Below are 19,107 nucleotides of genomic sequence, written 5' to 3'. Positions count from 1 at the left end.
GCCTTGTAGCGAGGTCCAAAGAAAAGTCTCTTAACTGTATGTGAGTACAGATCACATGTAGCCAAGGAGAACCATTATGCAAGCAGTGGTCGGGGCATTCCCCGAGCACAGCCGTGGTCGGAGCGATCCCCGAGCACAAAAGTGACCTGGGCAGTATCCAAACATAGTAATGGTCTGTGCAGTCCCCGAGCACATTAGTGGTCTGGGCAGTCCCCGAGCACATTAGTGGTCTGGGCAGTCCCCGAGCACATTAGTGGTCTGGGCAGTATCCAAGCACAGTAGTGGTCAAGGCAAATCCACGATCACTTGCGCTGCTTGTACTGTTTTTGTGTACTTCTCTCTATTCTCTGCCAAGGCCAGTCTGACCCATCTGGTCAAAAAAGTAAAGAGATACAATACGTTATTCCGTCTTCTTCTTCTCCTTTTTTTTTAAACAGTCGGTTGACACCTGTATTGAGGTGTGTCAGTGTGGGCCCCCTTACACCATCAACGAAGAGGCGCGTACACTGTTAACGAAGGAGCGCGTTTATTGGCGCAGATTTCGAGGTTGTGTGAACAACCGTCTGCGGCGCGTGCGCACGACTCCCAATATTCTCGGGCGGACGAAACGACGGTGATCTTTGTTTTATATAATGTAGATCTGGTAAGTTACTCATACCATTCCCCATTGTCATCCGCCGCCGCAACCTTCTTCTTCCTCCTGCCGAACCCTATTCCCCAAAAATCATCACCCATCCCCTCGGTCTCCCGCATCCACCCACTTCGTAAGGACGAACTAATGGCGAAGAGAGACGCCCAGAAGAAAGGCGGGGTCATGGCGAAGGAATGGTGGAAGTCGCGGAGCAACGAGCAGACCATCGAGGACCTCGTCGCCATGGGAGTGCTCCACAACAAGGCACTTGCGGGATGGCGTGCACCGGAAGGAGAAAGCTTCCCCGATCCACAACCAGGTGAGATTGTGGTCTTTGAAGATTTCTTCAAAAGGGGTTTTGGGATTCCAGTGCACCCTTTCCTTCAGGGTCTCTGTTTGTACTACGAGATTGGGATTTGCAATCTGCATCCCAACTCGATTCTTCTTGTCTCCACCTTCATCCATCTCTGCGAGGCTTATGGCGGCTTCCAGTCCCATTTCGACCTCTTTCGCCACCTATTCTGTCTTCGGAAGAAAGGGAGCGGTGGCTCGAAGATCGCCGGAGGCGTTTACCTGAACCTGCGCGACGGCATGAAGGCTCAATACCTGCACTGCCCCTAGAACACCTCGTTGGACGAGTGGTACAAGAAGTGGTTCTACATCCGTGAAGAGCCGAACACCATCACTCTGTGCGATGTGGGCTTGATTCCAGAGAAGAAAAGCAGCTGGTCGGAGAGGCCCGAGAACTTGGAGCAGATCGCCGAACTGCTCGGGATGATCCCGTGGGGAAGGCTTGATGGCCCGAGTGTTGTCGGCAACTTCATCAGCCGAAGAATTCAGCCTTGCCAGAAAAGGATTCACCCTGGCTTCGAGTACCAAGGAGGCGCTGATCCGACGAGGACCAGAAAGGAGCCGCTCGACAAGATGGAGATCAAGGCCAGGATTGGAGAGCTATTCAACCTGGCCGATCCCAATTATGTTGCACTGAACGCCATTGAACACGCCTTCAAGCTGGCTCGCCCTCCCCCAAAGGTAAATGACGCCTCCTTTTAACTGTAAAGTCATGTTGTATCAAGAAAATAACTGTCTTTTCCTTCATTTTGTGTTTCAGTATAATGGCCGTGACCGGGCAGGAGTGTTTGTGTCGCCTCCCCCCGGTGTAGAGTGGCCGCAAGCTACTGGGCCAACCGCCCATACCAGCGCCAGGACCGACGGCGTTCACTGGGCGGTACTCAAGACCGTAGAGGACGCCTCGACCAGAGCCGCCGGCAAGCGTCCGGATGCCAGCAAACGACGCCAAGCCATCATCTCCCAGTCGAACGACGAAGCAGAGGATGCGGACATCCTCCGGCTCGTCCCCCGAAAGAGGAGAAGGCAGGTGGGGCCGTCGGAGCAGGGTGGCTCCTCTGTGCCGGCAGTGGTCACAGCACCGACCACGGCAACACAGAGCACAGACGAAGAGAACATGCCGCATCATCCTCCGACGCCCGTACCGGAGGTTGAACAAGTCCTGGTGGAAACTGCCGAGCAAGCAGAGCAGGGGCGGTCGAGGAGGCGTTCCTTCGCCACATCCTTCCGCAAGTCAAAACTGTAAGTATATATATTTTTGATGTAAGCTTTGCATTTTGCATTGGATGCTATTGTCTTCTGAATTTGTCTCTGAATGTATTAGATCCGCGTCCACCGAAAGCCCCGACCAGCTAGCTGGGTGCAGAACGTCCTCTCCAAAAACGGCGGGACAAACTGCTCAGCAACCGGCCGTGGAGGAGCCCATGGCAGGGACTCTGCCTGGGCCTCAGCAGGCGGACGACCAGACGCCAGTCCCCGAGCAGAATACAAGTGCTCCGAGCACAAACCCTGATGAGGCGGATACCACAGCGCCACGGGAGCTGGATCTAGCCGAGGAGCAGCAGCCAGAAGTTGCCCAGAACAAGGGTGCCGACGCGACGGCTCGTGGGAAAGCCCTGGTGGTCGTGGAGTCTGCGAACTCCGGACCACCGCCGCCTCCCGAACTGGAGGCTGAAGAGGATGAAGTGGAAGAAGTCCTGGGCCGTCCCCAAGATAGACGACAACATGTATATGTGTCGCGCTATCGGAACGACGAATGGGTCATGCACGAGGAGATCCCAGAGGCCGAGGAAACCTTAAGAGTTGAACGAGCGGCCAAACGCCTGGTGACTGAAGTCCAGGTATATTTGGCTTTAGTCCTTAAACCTGTTGTGTAGTCGAACTATCTGACGTAGCTTGTCTGTATGCAGGACGTGATGAAAACTGCAAGGTACCGAAAAAGGTGCTTCGACCAGATAGAAGTAGTCATGAAGACCAATAAGGAGCTGACGGCTGAAGTGGAACGCCTACGGCGCCAACTTGAAGCCACCGACCAGGAGAGGACAAACCAAGAAGCACAGAACCAGAACCTGGTCGGCCAGCTCAAAAACACAGAGCAGGAGAAAACAGGTAAGTATTCACCGTATCATAGCAAGTGCTGGACTTGTGCTTTTTTTTTGTTCTTGACAGTAATAGCTGTAATGCAGGTTTAGAAGCTGAGGTGACCCGCCTCCAGGGGGAGAACGTCCGCGCGCTTGCAGAATGTGGTCGTCTGAAGGAGGACAACGAGAAATTGGCACGTCGCCAGTCGGAACTCCAAGACCACACTAACAGAATGAAGGACGACCTGAAAAGTAAGCACTCTAGACCGCCTTGCTCATTCAATTGCCCACATTGCCTTGTCGTGTCATCACGTTTTTTGTCTTGTACTGTTTTCAGTTTTGAAAGCCAATGCCAAGAGGCACCTTGAGGCCGTGATCAAGGAGCGCGACGACTGGAAAGCACAATGCCTTAAGGCCTCCGAGGAGCGGGACACGTGGAGCAAGCGGTGCCAAGAAATGGCAACTGGCATTGTGCCCGTCCTCGACCTTATCGACCCGGCGCTCACAGAGGAAGAGCTAAGGACACCTCAGCTCGGACTGGTCGAGAGATGCAAGCAAGCATGGGGATGGTTCCAAGACTTCGTGAAGGAGGCGGGTGAGTACACAGGTGCCCATGTGCTAAGCATGGTTCGTGCTCACTACCCCCTGATCGATCTCAAACGCTTGGAGGCTGGGTACCCGAAGGAGATAGACCCAGACCAGGCCGAAGAGCTTCGGACGGCCTAGCTGGACTTGTCGTCAAAGATAATTGGCGATATTAACCTGTGCGGAGGTGGGACAGCACCTGTGCAGGGTATGCCATCGACAAGCCAGCTGGAAATGCCATCAGCTACAAGCCAACCAACGGAGCCTGCGGTCTCGACCAGCTAGGCACCGACGGGGCCATCCCCTTCAGCTTGACTAGCTCCAGAGTCCCCGAGACTCGAGTAGGGTATCAGAGGCGGCAAGCAGTAAATGCCATGCGCCCCGACCAGCCAATGTAATAGGCTTAAAGCTGTAGAAGGAGGACATAGTTGTGTTATTGTAAACTTGAGCCTTTTCAGGCAAGCTTGTAATAACGTAACTGTATATCATTATAAGCTTGTTTGTTTTATACAAAACGTACTTTAAGCTTGAGATTTTTTGTTGGTGTAACTAAGTGGGAACGTGTTAACGTTCTGTTTAGTTGTACCGTTTTGCTCGACACGTCATCCTGAAAAGTTTGTGCGGCCCTAGTCTGGCATGTGGTCGGAGTATGAGGTACTATGACCTGTGCACACGTGAACGCAGACAAGCCAAACCAGGGGGGACCTGCCGATCACCCGCAACGTAGAGAGCGGATCCCGTGCACGTGTTGGGAGGAACCGGAGACAGGGCCTGCTCCGAAAACCGTAGAAGGAGTGGTGGTCGGCTTGTACTGGCTTAAGTTAGAATAACCATAAAATTTGAAGTGACACATTAGAGTGGTCGGAGAAATCATAGTTGCTTTAGTAAAGTAAATCGAAAATACAAGTAGAGTACATATCTTAGTAGTTAAGCATAGAAACGTCTAAGCTTGTTGATGTGCCATGAGTTCGGTACGTCCGTGCCGTCTAGATGAGCTAACCTGTAAGACGTTGGACGTGTGACTTCCTTGATTATGAAGGGTCCCTCCCATGGGGTTGCGAGTTTGTGGACACCAGCCTGGTTCGTCTTCCACTTCAAGACTAAGTCCCCGACCACGAAGAAACGCTCTTTAACGTTCTTGTTGTAGTACCTACGCAAAACAGCAAGGTACTTGGCCGTGCGTACGCAAGAATCAAGCCTTTTCTCTTCTGCGCTGTTGACTTCTAGCTCCCGTACTTCGTCGACCTTGCCTTCGTCGAAGTTCTCTACCCGTGCTGATCGAAAAGCTATATCTGGTGGGAGGACTGCCTCAGCGCCGTAAACCATAAAGTATGGTGAGACGCCAGTGTTACGACTGGGCTGAGTTCGGAGGCCCCAGACAATAGCTGGTAACTCCTTGAGCCATCTTCCAGGAGCTTTATCGTTTTCTCTGTACATCCTCTTTTTCAATGCGTCCAAGATCATGCCATTTGCCCGCTCGACTTGTCCATTAGCTCTAGGATGCGCCACCGAGACGTATTTTACAACTATGCTCCTTTCATCGCAGAAGTCCCAAAAAGCGTTCCCGGTGAACTGAGTACCCAGATCAGTAATGATGCTATTGGGCACGCCGAAACGATGGATGACCTGGTCGAGGAATGTGACGGCTTTCTCTGAGGATGCCTGTACCAGAGGCATGTATTCTATCCACTTAGAAAACTTATCAATTAGCACGAAAACGCATGTAAATTTCCCAGGGGCTGGTTTGAAAGGCCCGATCATGTCCAGTCCCTAGCATGCGAAGGGCCAAGAGGCTAGAATCGTCTGGATCTCATGTGCCGGTACATGGATTCTCTTGGAGAAGAACTGACAACCTTCACAGCGGCGGACTAGCTTCTCTGCGTCGGCCACTGCTGACGGCCAATAGAACCCTGCTCGGAAAGCCTTACCGACCAGTGTTCTTGATGCCGCGTGGTTGCCGCAGGAGCCAGAGTGGATTTGGTCTAGGAGATGCTTGCCTTCCTCCTGGGTTATACACTTCATCAAGATTTCCTCCTTAGCGTTTTTGCGCCATAACTTGCCATCGACGAGCAGATACTGCTTACTACAACGCATCAGGCGTTCATTTTCTGTTCGATCGATATAACCGCTACCGTCTGTTAAGTACTTGATGAAAGGTGTTCTCCAGTCTGGCTCATGAGTGGTCGGAAGCGGTTCGGTTGTGCTCGGCGCTGGAACCGTAGCCACTAATTGCTGGTCTGAGACTTTGTCGGTCGTTGAATCTTCGTCTTCAATGGAGGGCGTGAGCAGGTCTTGGACGAATACGCCATGTGGGATTTTGGCTTGGGATGATCCTAACTTTGACAACGCATCTGCTGCCTGGTTCTTGTCCCGGACCACGTGTATGTACTCGATGCCATAGAACCTGCCTTCCAGCTTTCTTATCGATTTGCAATATGCGTCCATCTTTTCACTGGTCGTCTCCCAGTCCTTGTTGAGTTGGTTGATGACCAGAGCCGAATCTCCGTAGACATAGAGACGTTTAACTCCAAGCTCAACCGCAATGCGTAGACCATGCAGGCATGCTTCATACTCGGCGGCATTATTAGATGCTGGGAAATAAATCCTGAGGACGTACCGGAGCTTTTCCTTGGATGGTGATACGAAAAGAACTCCTGCTCCCGCACCGTCAATGTTGAGAGAACCGTCGAAGTACATCGTCCAACATTCGTCGGATCTCGGAGAGGCGGGAGTGCTTAAGTCTGTCCACTCGACGATGAAATCGACGAGTGCCTGAGACTTGATTGTAGTACGGCTTGCAAATTCCAAGGAAAGGGGGCATAGCTCCATTGCCCATTTGACGATGCGCCCGTTCGCGTCCTTATTGCGAATAATGTCCCCCAAAGGATACTCGGTCATGACCACCACACGATATCCGTCGAAGTAATGTCTCAACTTTCGGGATGTTATCAGTATGGCGTAGAGCAGTTTCTGAATCTGTGGGTACCTGGTCTTGGATTCGTTGAGTACCTCACTAATGAAATAAATTGGCCGCTGTACCTTGTAGGCGTGGCCCGGCTCGTCACGCTCGACCACCAGTGTAGTGGAAACCACCCGATCGGTTGCCGCAATGTAAAGTAGGAGAGTTTCATCTTCTCTGGGAGCAGTAAGTACCGGAGGTGACATGAGGTATTGTTTCAGCTGCATGAAGGCAGCGTCTGCTTCCTCCGACCACTCGAACTTCTCGGACGCTTTGAGCAGTTTGAAGAACGGTAGTCCTTTTTCTCCTAATCTTGATATGAAACGGCTTAGAGCAGCCATGCAGCCGGTGAGCTTCTGGACATCCTTCACCTTTTTTGGGGGTTTCATGTCTAAGACAGCTTTGACTTTCTCCGGGTTAGGGCGTATGCCGTCGTAACTGACGACGTTGCCGAGCAATATGCCAGAAGGGACACCAAAGATGCACTTCTTTGGGTTTAATTTCCATTGGAACGTATTAAGGGCTGCGAAGGCGCGTTCCAGATTGTCAACAAGGGTATGTGCTTCCTTGGTTTTGACAACTACATCGTCGACGTAAGCCTCGACGAGGCCGTCTTTTATCTCGTCGTTGAGGCAGGCCTGTATAGCGCGTTGGTAGGTAGCACCGGCGTTTTTGAGCCCGAACGACATGGTCGTGTAGCAGTAGGCGCCGAAAGGCATGATGAAAGATGTCTTGATCTGGTCGTCCTTTTTGAGAGCGATCTGGTGATAACCAGAGTAGCAATCGAGAAAGGAAAGCAGCTCGCAACCGGCGGTTGAATCTACGACCTCGTCTATGCGAGGTAAGCCAAAGGGGTCCTTAGGGCAGTGTTTGTTGAGATCAGTGTAATCAACGCACATTCTCCATTCATTATTCTTTTTGCGTACAAGAACCGGGTTGGCTAACCATTCCGGATGATACACTTCTTTGATAAATCCGGCTGCCAAAAGCCGTGTAACTTCTACCCTAATCGCCTCCTTTTTGTCGCGAGCGAACCATCGTAGCTTCTGCTTGATTGGTTTGGCTTTGCTGTTGACATTCAAGGAGTGCTCAATCAAGTCCCGAGGTACACCGGGCATGTCGGAAGGTTTCCATGCAAACACATCCACGTTGCCCCTCAAGAACCTGACGAGCGCGTCTTCCTATTTGGGATCCAGGTCGGCCCCGATGAGGGCCGTTTTGCTGGGATCACCCTCGACCAGCTGGATCGTCTTGTGCTCCTTGCACCTGATGTTCTTGCGCGGAGCCTCGAGCTCTGGGATCTCCAAGTGGTCGGCCGTGGTCTTCTTAGCGTCGAGAATGGTCTCGGCCATGCGAATAGAGAGGTCGTGGGCCTCTGCTATTTTGAAGCTGTCGTCCTCGCAGGTGTAAGCTGCGTATACGTTGCCCCTGAGGGTTAAAACTCCTTTCTCAGTAGGCATCTTGAGCACCAGATACCTGTAATGAGGTATGGCCATGAACTTGGTGAGCGACGGTCGACCAAGAATAGCATGGTAGGTGCTGTCGAAATCAGCGACCACGAAGTTGACGTAGTCGGTGCGGAAGTGGTCCGGAGTCCCAAACTGCACAGGTAGCGTGATCTGCCCGAGAGGTGTGGAGCTCTGTCCGGGGAGAACGCCCCAGAACTGTGCCTCGTACGGCTTCAGGTCCGCCTGGGCTATTTTCAGAGCGGGCAGGCTGTTCTTGAACAGTATATCAATGGAGCTGCCGCCGTCGATCAGTACCCTGTCGAACTGAACCTTGTTGATACAAGGATCGAGGACCAGGGGAAAACGCCCTGGCTCGGGTATGGCGGCCCATTGGTCCTTCCTGCTGAAGTAGATTTCACGGTGAGACCACGGAGGAAGCCGCGGATCGGTAAGAAGGTTGTCGTTCTTTGCCACGTTCAAGCAGGCGCGGGCGAGCAGCTTGCGTTCTCGTTTGGTCTCAATGGACACCTTGCCGCCGATGATGGTGTGCACGCGATCCGTCGGCTTGACGTATTTATGACGAGGATCTGCATCGTCGTCGTCGTCGTCCTCGTTGCGCTGTTCCCTCACGTCAGTAGGCTTGTCGGACGTATCCGGAGCCTGTTGGCGCGTGTAGATAGTCTTGAGGACGCGACAATTCTCCATGGTATGGTTCGACTTGGGATGGAGCTGGCAGGGGCCCTTCAATGCCTTGGCGTAATCGTCCTCGTAGTTACGACGTCCTCCGCCCTTTTTCACAGTATTGACCTCGCCATCATCTTCCCGAGCACGCTTGCTTCTGTAATCGTCACGGCGATTGCGCCGCTGATTACGTTGATCACGGTGGTCGCGGGAGTCGTTGCGCTGGTTGCGGCGGTCAAAATTGTCGTTCCGACCACGGTTGCCGCGGTAATCATCGCGGTGTGGGGGGTGGTCGGAGCGTGGGACTCTTGCTTCTTCTTCGACGATTATCTTTTTAGCGTCGTCAGTGTCCGCGTATTTCTTAGCGGTGGCCAAGAGCGCTGTGACTGACTCAGGTCTTTTCCGGAGGAGCTTGTCTCTCAGGGCGTCGTGGAAGCGGAGGCCAGTGACGAAAGCCTCGATCGCTTCGTTGTCGGATATTGATGGGACCTTGATGCGCATCTCCGAGAAACGCCGAACGTACTCGCGCAGTGGTTCGTCTTTCCGATCTCGGATCCGTTGCAGATCGTACTTGTTGCCGGGTTGTTCACAAGTAGCGATGAAATTGTCGATGAAGGCCTGCTTGAGTTCCTGCCAAGAGTCAAAAGAGTTTGCCGGCAAGCTAACTAGCCATTGGTGACCTGCATGACCAACGGCGACTGGGAAGTAGTTAGACATAACGTGTTCGTCAGCCATGGCTGACCGGCACGCGGTTTCATAGAGCATGACCCATAATTCGGGGTTTTCTTTGCCGTCGTACTTCTGAAGCTTCTCGAGCTTGAAATTCTTGGGCCATATGACTTGGCGCAGGTGTGGAGTGAACTGCTTCAGACCCGGCGGACCGTGGACGGTGTCGTACTCCATACGGCGATAGCTTTCATGGGATGCACGATCGTCGGCTCTCTGGTTGATGCGAGCACGCAAATCACGTCCACCGAGGTAATGGCGGAGATCGTTATTGCCATCGCGGCGATCTCGATTGCCACCTGGATTAGCGCTGCGACCGTGGTTATCACGGCGATTGTCGCGGTTATCTCAGCGGTTGTCGCCTCGAACGTCGTGGCGGTTATCCTCCCGGCGGCGGTTGTCGTCCCGACCACCATCACGACCACCGTTCCCGCCTTGACGGTTGTCCGATGGGTCGTTATTGCGCGAGCCACGTAGGTTGAGTGGCTGTGAGCGACTTGAGTATTGGCGGCTGTGGCTTGATTCGACAGAAACGGATGGAGCCCAGGCTTGGTTCATCTCTGCGGTCTGAGCCATAGCAGCCGTCAGATAAGCTTGTATGTCATCACGGATTACTTGAGTCTCGGGAGTGTTGGGCAGCCGCTGCATCGTCGCCATGGCGACGGCTACGTTGGCGCTTGGGGTCTTGAAGACTTGTTTATCCCCCACCCTGTCGAAAGCATTGTTGAGGTCGCGCGGTTGGACCCTTATGCGTCGTGCCTCCTGGTCTGCTTCAGCTTCGATTTGCCGGCGATTAAACCGGTCAATATTGCGTGCTTCGCGTGCGGTCTTTTCTTGTTCTGTTTCGCCAACTGCTGGCGGCTCGTCGTTGCTGACAACATGGATCAAATCCCCTCGTCTTGGCGGGAAAGACGGAAATTGGGGAAAACCCGGGGCGTGGTCTGGTAGATCCAGATCGTATTGGGCGCCTTCATCTTCGTGACGCTGAAGCTCAGTGTGGACAGATGCGTTGGACGCGATGCCGGATGAGGAGCTGGAGTCACCTTCTCGGACTGTGTGGACGGATCCTTCCCGATAATCTTCGATCCGGACCATGTTGACGATGTTGCATGGCTTCGGCCGAGATCGGTGTACAGGACACAGATCCGAGCGGTGTCGCAGGTTGTACGCGTAGCTGGAGGCAGCGTTTTGCAGGCCGTAGGGCGGGACCTGGTGGTTCTCCGTCGGGGCTTCGTACTCGCAGAGTTGGAGACCCGTCGCGATGTCTGGCCGGCGACGAGCGAAACGCCCCTCAGGAGTTGATATGACCACAAGATTTGTTCCAAATCGCACAGGACGACTGGTCCGAACTGGTCGGATAGATCTGTCGTGGAGAGCTGTTACCTGCTCGTTAGGTTGGATTTGAATCGTACTTACCAGAGCCAGGGTTTCAACGAGTTGGATGCCGACCCGATCAACAGAATCGAGCAGGTCGGTGTTGTCGATCTGCTTCCCTCTGTAGCGGGGAAGCGGATGACGGGTTGTGGCTGTAGGCGTGGTCGGAGCCAGATGTCCCGTGGTCGGAGCCAGGTCCATCGTGGTCGGAGCCGTGTTCACCGTGGTCGGAGCCGTGTTCACCGTGGTCGGAGCCGTGTTCACCGTGGTCGGAGCCGTGTTCACCGTGGTCGGAGCCGTAGCCGATGCAGGTGAAGTAGTCGTCGGCGCAGGCTGAATCCATGCCACCCCCGTGGCCATGGCGATGGAGTCGTCGGAGCTGGTGGTCCAGGTGATCTGGCCGACGGTGAACGTGAGGCCGCTGGGCGTAGCCATGGAGCCGGAGATGATGACCATCTTGTTTGTTTGGAGAGCAGTACGCACACCCCCTACCTGGCGCGCCACTGTCGACGAAATATGGTCGGCAGTCTACCTAGGGGTATGCCCAAGGTAGTAGATTATCGGCAGACAGATGCGCAAGCCCCAAACAAGACGGTGACGCAAGACAGACACGAGGTTTTATTCAGGTTCGGCCGCCAAGAAGGCGTAATACCTACGTCCTGCGTCTGATTTGTATTGCTGTATGTCAATGAGAGATCTTTTTTAGAGGGGTCCCCTGCCCGCCTTATATAGTCCGGGGGGCAGGGTTACAGATCTGGAAACTAATCCTAGTCAGTTACAATTGCCATATCTGGCCGGATAAGGATTCCTATTCTAACCGACCAGGATCCTGCTTGGTCGCCAAATCCGTCTTGATTCCTTGTGCGGGACTCCGATCAGGTTAACTGGGCCGCACGTCATCTTTCGGGTGGACTGAACCCATCGATCCGGGCCAGCCCAAGCTTAGCCGTAAGGGTATAGGGGTTAATACCCCCACAGAGAGTATGAGTGTAGCTAAGACCTTTATTACGAATCCATTGAAGGTGTCATTCTAAAAGAAATATTGAAGATAGAGCATAAGTTATTTGTCATGGTCAAAAAAAATGTGGCGCGTAACTCTGAAAAATAAAAAAAAAACAAGATTGTGATGCATGTTTAAGACTGGATATTCAATTTATAATATTTAGAAAATCGTGCAACAGGACAGCACTAGAACTCTCGAAGTATGTTTGGATATCGCCCTGGTTTGGAGCGCTCACCCAAGCAGCTGAATCCAATCCTAGGTACTCGGAAATGAACATGTGAACCCAAACTATAGTATCTAAATGTGAGTTTGATAGGGATCTAGATTCTTCTAAAAAAGATTTAGATTCTCTTTAAAAATGTTTTCTACTGAAATAGAATCACTTGGCAAGAATTGATAAAAGTGTTTGACTATTGACCAGAGTCTCCTTGAAATGAACTAAACAATATTTGGGTGGGTTTATGGGTTCCATGGAGAATAGCTTCACTGGACAAAGTGTGTGAGAATCCGAAATATTTCTGTCATCCAAATGCACCATTAACTGTGTGAAGCTTCTAATTCTACAAGTAGTACGTGTGGGTCGTGAGCGGTGAGCCCGTGACATATAGCTGTTAAAATTTGTGATATCAATGGGTCTGATTCTACGATACTATATTCAATAGGATATATATTTCTATAATTTTTTTTATTAAATTTACAATCATATTATCCTACCCAAACTCCTCCAATCAATTTAGAAACGACCTTGCCCGTGACCAGCCAACGATGTTTTGCACAGGAACTCCAGGCAATGGCTAACAGTTGTGGTGGTTATAGAAAAGTGAGTAATACATTAGTGCATCGAACGAACTTGTCGGACCAGCTCATTTCGTCGTAGGACTACAATAAGGAGTACGTGAGCCTACGTGAGCGCACGCGCATGAAAGTGATCTAGTTTTACCTTCTGGCGGACCGCGACATCGGGTCCCGGCGGTCGAGCGTCGGCGAGGGCTCCGTCCCAGATCCGCCGGCGAACCTGGGCAGCTGCCTGGACGGCGACCCGACGCCCTTCCGACCCGGTGATCCGGCCCCGACCATCCTCCTCCAGCCAATCCTGCGTTTGCTTGCTCGCGCTGCTGCCGCCGCCACCGCTCTTCCCCTGCTTCTTGTTCCCCGCTGGCGATGCTGGCCTCTTGCTGCTCTCGCCAGTCAGGTCGTAGCCGCCGCCGCCGCCACCACTGTGCCGCGCGCCGACCGTTCCGAAGAACCAGTCGTTCATGAAGTCGGTCAGGTCCGGCGCCCCCCGTCCACCTCCATGCTGGCAGCTGGCTGCGCGCGCTTCCAAGGTCGATGCCTCGGGTGCTTACTGCTTATTAGCTTGCTGCGTATTAATTTGGAGATGTTTCTTTCTCTGCGAAGGTTTTGGATGCAGGTCGCGGGCCGGCCGGGGTTTTGCCCTGCTGCTGAGATAAAGAGGTGGCGGAGGATCGGGACGGCCGGGCTGGGCAGTGCCGAGAGCGCGTCAACTGATGTGGCGGCCGGCCGTAGGCGGCGTCTTGTGTATCGTAGCGCGGACCATGGAGAGATCGTTTGATCATTCCGAGGCCTTAGTTGTATTTTGCTGCGAACACGCGCTCTGCAGCTGAAGCTCGCTGATGAGACAACTGCCATCATCGGCAGCTGCCCTGAGCCCCTGACTTCGTCGCCTCGATATGGGTAGCGTGAACATTACACTTTTTTTTTGCGCAACCTCGGTAGTTCTCTTTAGGTGAAAGTCAAATTTTCAGAGCCCTGGACGCTGATTTTGAACCGGGTAACCGGACGTTCTTCAATTGTCAAAAGCGGAGCTCTGAGCAGCTATTGTACTGACCACTATCAACCCGCCGCCGCACGTGCCGTCTGCATGATGCCACCGACTCAACACTGCGTCCATGCACGCCAGTCTCGCCTACGCGCCCTGCATCTGTAGAGTGTGTGCGCATAAATTTGAGTGCGTCTGTGCATCTACAGTCGTACCTTATTTCAGAATATATAATGATAATAATCGTCATCGTGTATAGATTCCATACAAAACAGGTTCATTTGATCGAATAGATATAAGAGATTCTCTGTATCCATTCTAATCGTTAAAAATTGAGATTTTACAACAACAACATCAACAACAAAGCCTTTAAGTCCGAAACAAGTTAGGATAGACTAGAGTTAAAACCCAGCAGAAGCATCAGGCACGTGAATAGCTGTTTTGTCTTTAGGTATATTCTATCATTTTAAGTCTCCTTTTATTATCTCTACCCAAGTCAACTTCGATCTAAAAATAGATATTTTAGTTAGAAAATAATCTTCAACAACTTCTTTAATTAGATATCAAATGAAGTCATTTTCTAAGTTTCTCGCTAACCAAAGATGGAGAGAGACTCCTAGAGTACGCACAAGATATAAAAGAGTTGTTATAGTGTGGAAAGATATAGAAATCAGTTTTTTTTATTTAAATGATTCTTTAAATGACGATTAAGAGAGCGCGAGATTTAGAAAGACGAGTTAGAAGAAAAAATATGAATATTTTCAAGTTCTGTAGAAAATGTGTTAAGTGAACCGGACCGACCAATGTCGGTAAAGTTTTATTCCAAACACGTTGCACCTGTGACCATGATGTTGCAGCACATAATCAATGGCGGAGCTTATGATGCATCATGCTATTTTCAGGTTACCTTGAGATGTCAGGAGAAGTATTGATAATGAAGATACCTCCTACAAAGCCCTGAGAGGAAGGTCTTTGTTTTGCTGCTTGTTGTCGCAACTAGTTATTAAGCAAGGGTAGTCAACTCCACTCTTTTCGCCAGAAGTCTTATTTTTAAGATGGAAAAGGACAGATATATCTAGACTAGTACATCCGCCTTGCCATCCAAATCATTGATCTATTTCTTTTTTTTTTTTTAGTATTATGCGTGGATATCCCGACCCTGTTAAGGATAGAGGTAGGGGTGGGTGTTGGGCATGAGCTTATGATGCATCATGCATGTACGTACTGTTAAAGCGTGAATGTAAATGAACAAGAATTGAGAGAACTGTTTCTTTCATTGATCTCTGAAATATATTTATACAAGTGAAGGGGTGTCACGAAGGAACACGACTGTTCTCCAAAGGACATGCCCTTTGGAGTAAAACTAACTGTCTAATCCTATCCACTAATCTTATAATTGATGGATGAGATCACTTCGTGAATAGGTGTCTGTTCATGGCGTCGTTGATGAGATCACCGAAGGGGTGTCTGTTGAGAGACACCGTTTCGTAACACTCCCCCTTGATCGAATCTTCCTTGAGATCAATGTAGCTGTAAGCTAAAATTCCTCGAAAAACCCTATGGGAAAAATCTGAGGAATATATGATATGCCATAAAAACTCCTTTAAACCTTATTGGAAAATAAGGAGAAAATAGCATATTTATTTGTGATTTAAGTAAACCACTATGTCATTGGTATCCCATTAAAAACCCCAATGGGGAAAAATATTGGAGATACGACATAAAGATAACTCCTCCAAAAACCTTTTCAGGAAAAATATGAGGAGCAATATAAAGTGATATGTCGCTAAAACTCCTGTAAAAACCCAGTGGGAAAATTAGGAGAAAATATGACGACATATTATTGGTATTGCCTCTTGGATAACTCACATGAAAAACCTTCTCAGGGAAAAACCATGAATGAGTTGTGAGGGCAATATGTGTCTTTGATATTTCTCACAAAAACCCCGGTGGGGAAAATAGAAAATATGACACATGCTTATGTTAATATTACCTCATTAAAAACTTTGACAAGAAACCTTGTAAGTAAAACTTGTGAAAGAAAAGAGTATAATATGATGCTGGTATAGGTCAATATTTAGGAGATGTCTCCCCCTGATTCTGGCAAATCTCAAAGTCGCCACATACCAATTCCATGTACCAATTTTGAAACATAGAAGTTGGTAAGGACTTAGTAAATAGGTCAGCGAGATTATCACATGACTTGATTTGCAAGATGTTTATTTCCCCGCTTTCTTGTAATTCATGGGGATAAAACAGTTTAGGAACAATATGCTTAGTGATATTGCTCTTTATGTAACCTGTTTGCATCTATGTAACACAAGTGGAATTATCTTCATAGATAATTGTCGGTGATTCAATTGAACCAATACCACATGACTATTATATGTGGTTAATCATTCTGCGAAGCCATACACATTCTCGTGATGCCTCGTATAGAGCAATAATTTCAGAATGATTAGTAGAGGTCGCCGTCAGAGTCTGTTTAGAAGACTTCATGAAATAGCTGTACCTTCATGTAAGAATACAAATCCAGTTTGGGATGGGGACCAGATAAGTAACTAGCATTCGTGTATCCAATCATATTGGGATCATGATTTCTCTTAAAGAATAAACCAAGATCCTTTGTGCCACTAAGATATCTGAGGATATGCTTCGCTCCCGTCCAATGACGATGAGTTGGATTGGCACTATGTTTAACTAGTATGTTCACTGCAAATGCAATATCAGGCCTGGTGCAATTTGCAAGATACATAAGTGCTCCAATGACACTAAGATATGGAACCTTGGTCCCAATATCTTTTCTCCAAAATCTCGTGGTCTAAATGGATCTTTCTCTATTTCTAAAGAACGAACAACCATCGAGATTTTGTTATGATATGATTTGTCTATATTGAATTTCTTCAATATTTTCTGGATATAGGCTGATTGATGCACTAAAATCCCTGAAGGACGGTGCTCAAGTTGTAAGCCTAGGCAATATTTGGTCTTACCCAAATCCTCCATCTCGAATCCACATGATGGAAATTGTATCTCAAATGATTGCATAATTATTTTTGTATCATGATGATATCAAAATAACCAATATACGCAATCATGCTTAATTATACACAATGTATGTTGCGATTTGTATTTGGATTCAGAATATGAAGTCCATTGGGACTTATACGTCCGAATCTATCAAATTCATTTGATCTGCCAATTATTGAATTTGGAAAACTTTATTTTCACACATACCATGGGGTATGCTATGCTGGGTCTCTGCGTGAAACCATATGCTACAAGCTCTCATTGTTCACCACCTTGCTTCTGAAAAGAAACTCTATGAGGGAAGATATTACTATGGTAATATTTCTCATCATTGAACAAGAGCAATCTCCTTAATTGCCACCTTTTAGTTTGACCAAATTTGAGTGTGAAGACACTCTGCCTAGGATTTTTGGTTTGGATCCAGTAAGGTAAAAAGGTAATCTTTGAGGAGTATATGCCGCGACAATTTGTAGTCTTTAAATGATTGATTCAGTTCTTGAAATCAATATAGCATGTGAAAATGTTAACCCTTTTGGACTCCGAGTCATTTCCCATATGGAGTCAGGGTGTTCCAATGTCCTAGGATCAGAATTTGGGTGCACCGTTGATCCGGGTGGATTTTGATCCAAGTTTTGGATGCTCATCCATTTTGGGTGTCTACCAACTTGAGGTTGGCTTGGATTTACTGATTTGGAGGATATTGTCCTCGGTATCCTCGGACGCTTACTTAGAGCATTATCCTTAGGAGCGGCCGTACTTCTCCCCCTCTTCGTTGGAAGTGGGAGTTGAATGGTTTTAATTGGTACCTCCATTCTTTCGGGCGCATTATAAGTAGGATAAGAGGATTTTGTGACACCCTTATTATCAGTAAATGTTTCTGGCAGATTCTTTGCAATATGATGCAAATATAAGACATTCTAAACAATTAGGTTTAGAATTTTTGGTACGTGAATGTGAGGATTGCTCTTTTGATTCCTGGCATTCTTAATGTGGTATAAATCTCCCCCTAATGCCTGGAATTATCCTCAAATGTGATCAACATACGAGCAATTTATAAATCCCTTGTAGAGTTACCTCTTGGGATCCATAATGCCCATTGGTATGTTGGGGTGGTGATATAGGTATGTGAAAACATACTCGATGCGCAGATGGGAAATGTTTGGCTATGGCTAAAGTTTCACGTACATACTGCAACGGAGGGAGTTGTATAAGTGCAGCTTGATGAATTTGAATTAACGATGCGGTGTGTAAGGCCGCATGAAAACAACTTAGTTCTGGTAAATTACAATTCTATTTTAATATGTCATGCAATTTGATTCTCAATAAGAGACTCAATAAAACCATTATTGGTATGGACATAAGGTACTTGATATATAGTACCCAAAAACCAAACTGTTCCATATAAAATGGATTTGATCCCGCGTCCAGGATAATTTGCTCTAAATTGAAGATTTCGAGCAATGAGTTTAGTATAGTGATGGTTCTCATGACTAAGAGACACACCTAGGACTATATTATGGATGCATAAATGTGCATTACATAGTATCTTTATGGTCCATAAAATGGTAAATAGAGTCACATGTATGCTCTTGAATTTCTTCAAGAAATATAGTGGCTCATATTGATGCTATGACCAATAGAATTGACAATAATTCTCAAGTTATCTCTATAGTTGAATAACCAAGGCAAATGTGCCAAGTCTTATTGACATCAAGAGAGAGAATTATTTGTACGCAACATTGGATATATGTTATGTATGTGTAGTCAAATCCAACTGAGGATGTCTTGTTTAAGTATTGCCATATCCGTTGTTAAGAGAAAAATACTCCTCTTAGTTGTCATCTTGGGGTTTCCATATGAAAACCACATTGACGGATATCTCTATAATTTTAATTAGGTACATTATGGAATCAGAATACAAGAATGGATTCATGATTATTATTTGAGTACCAATAGGGAGTATGATAGTAGCACGACCAAAGCCCACTATCATGACATCACGTCAAGCGATTAACAAAATATTTTCTTGTCTCTATGTAAGAGTTTAGGAATATTTTGCTTCCCTATATATAGAGTTTGTGGTGCAACTATCCACTAGGCAAAATTCCTCTTTGCATTTGGATTTACTCCCGTATAGGTCTATATATAGCATGAAGAATATAATGACATTCTTTGCAGATATATAGATAACATACAAGTTAATTAATGGAATATCAAATGTGATGGCACATTATTGTGATATTCAATTGAAATTGATGACAACATTTTATATTACAACACCAAAATAGGACGTAGATACTAGGTATCTTTGTAAATGGAAGACAAATTTGGTCTCCAAAAATGGATCAAGCGAAGTAAATTCGATGATCGTGCTCTCCATGCTCATAAGACCCACTTATTAATTAAGTATTTGGTTGCTACTTGGTTTCTTCATGAAACTTGTTGTGAACAAATGGCCTTC

The sequence above is a fragment of the Miscanthus floridulus genome, chromosome 2, assembly GCF_019320115.1.
Source record: "Miscanthus floridulus cultivar M001 chromosome 2, ASM1932011v1, whole genome shotgun sequence".
Lineage (NCBI taxonomy): Eukaryota > Viridiplantae > Streptophyta > Magnoliopsida > Poales > Poaceae > Miscanthus > Miscanthus floridulus.
The sequence above is the reverse complement of the archived record's forward strand: the minus strand, read 5'-3'. Positions refer to the sequence as shown.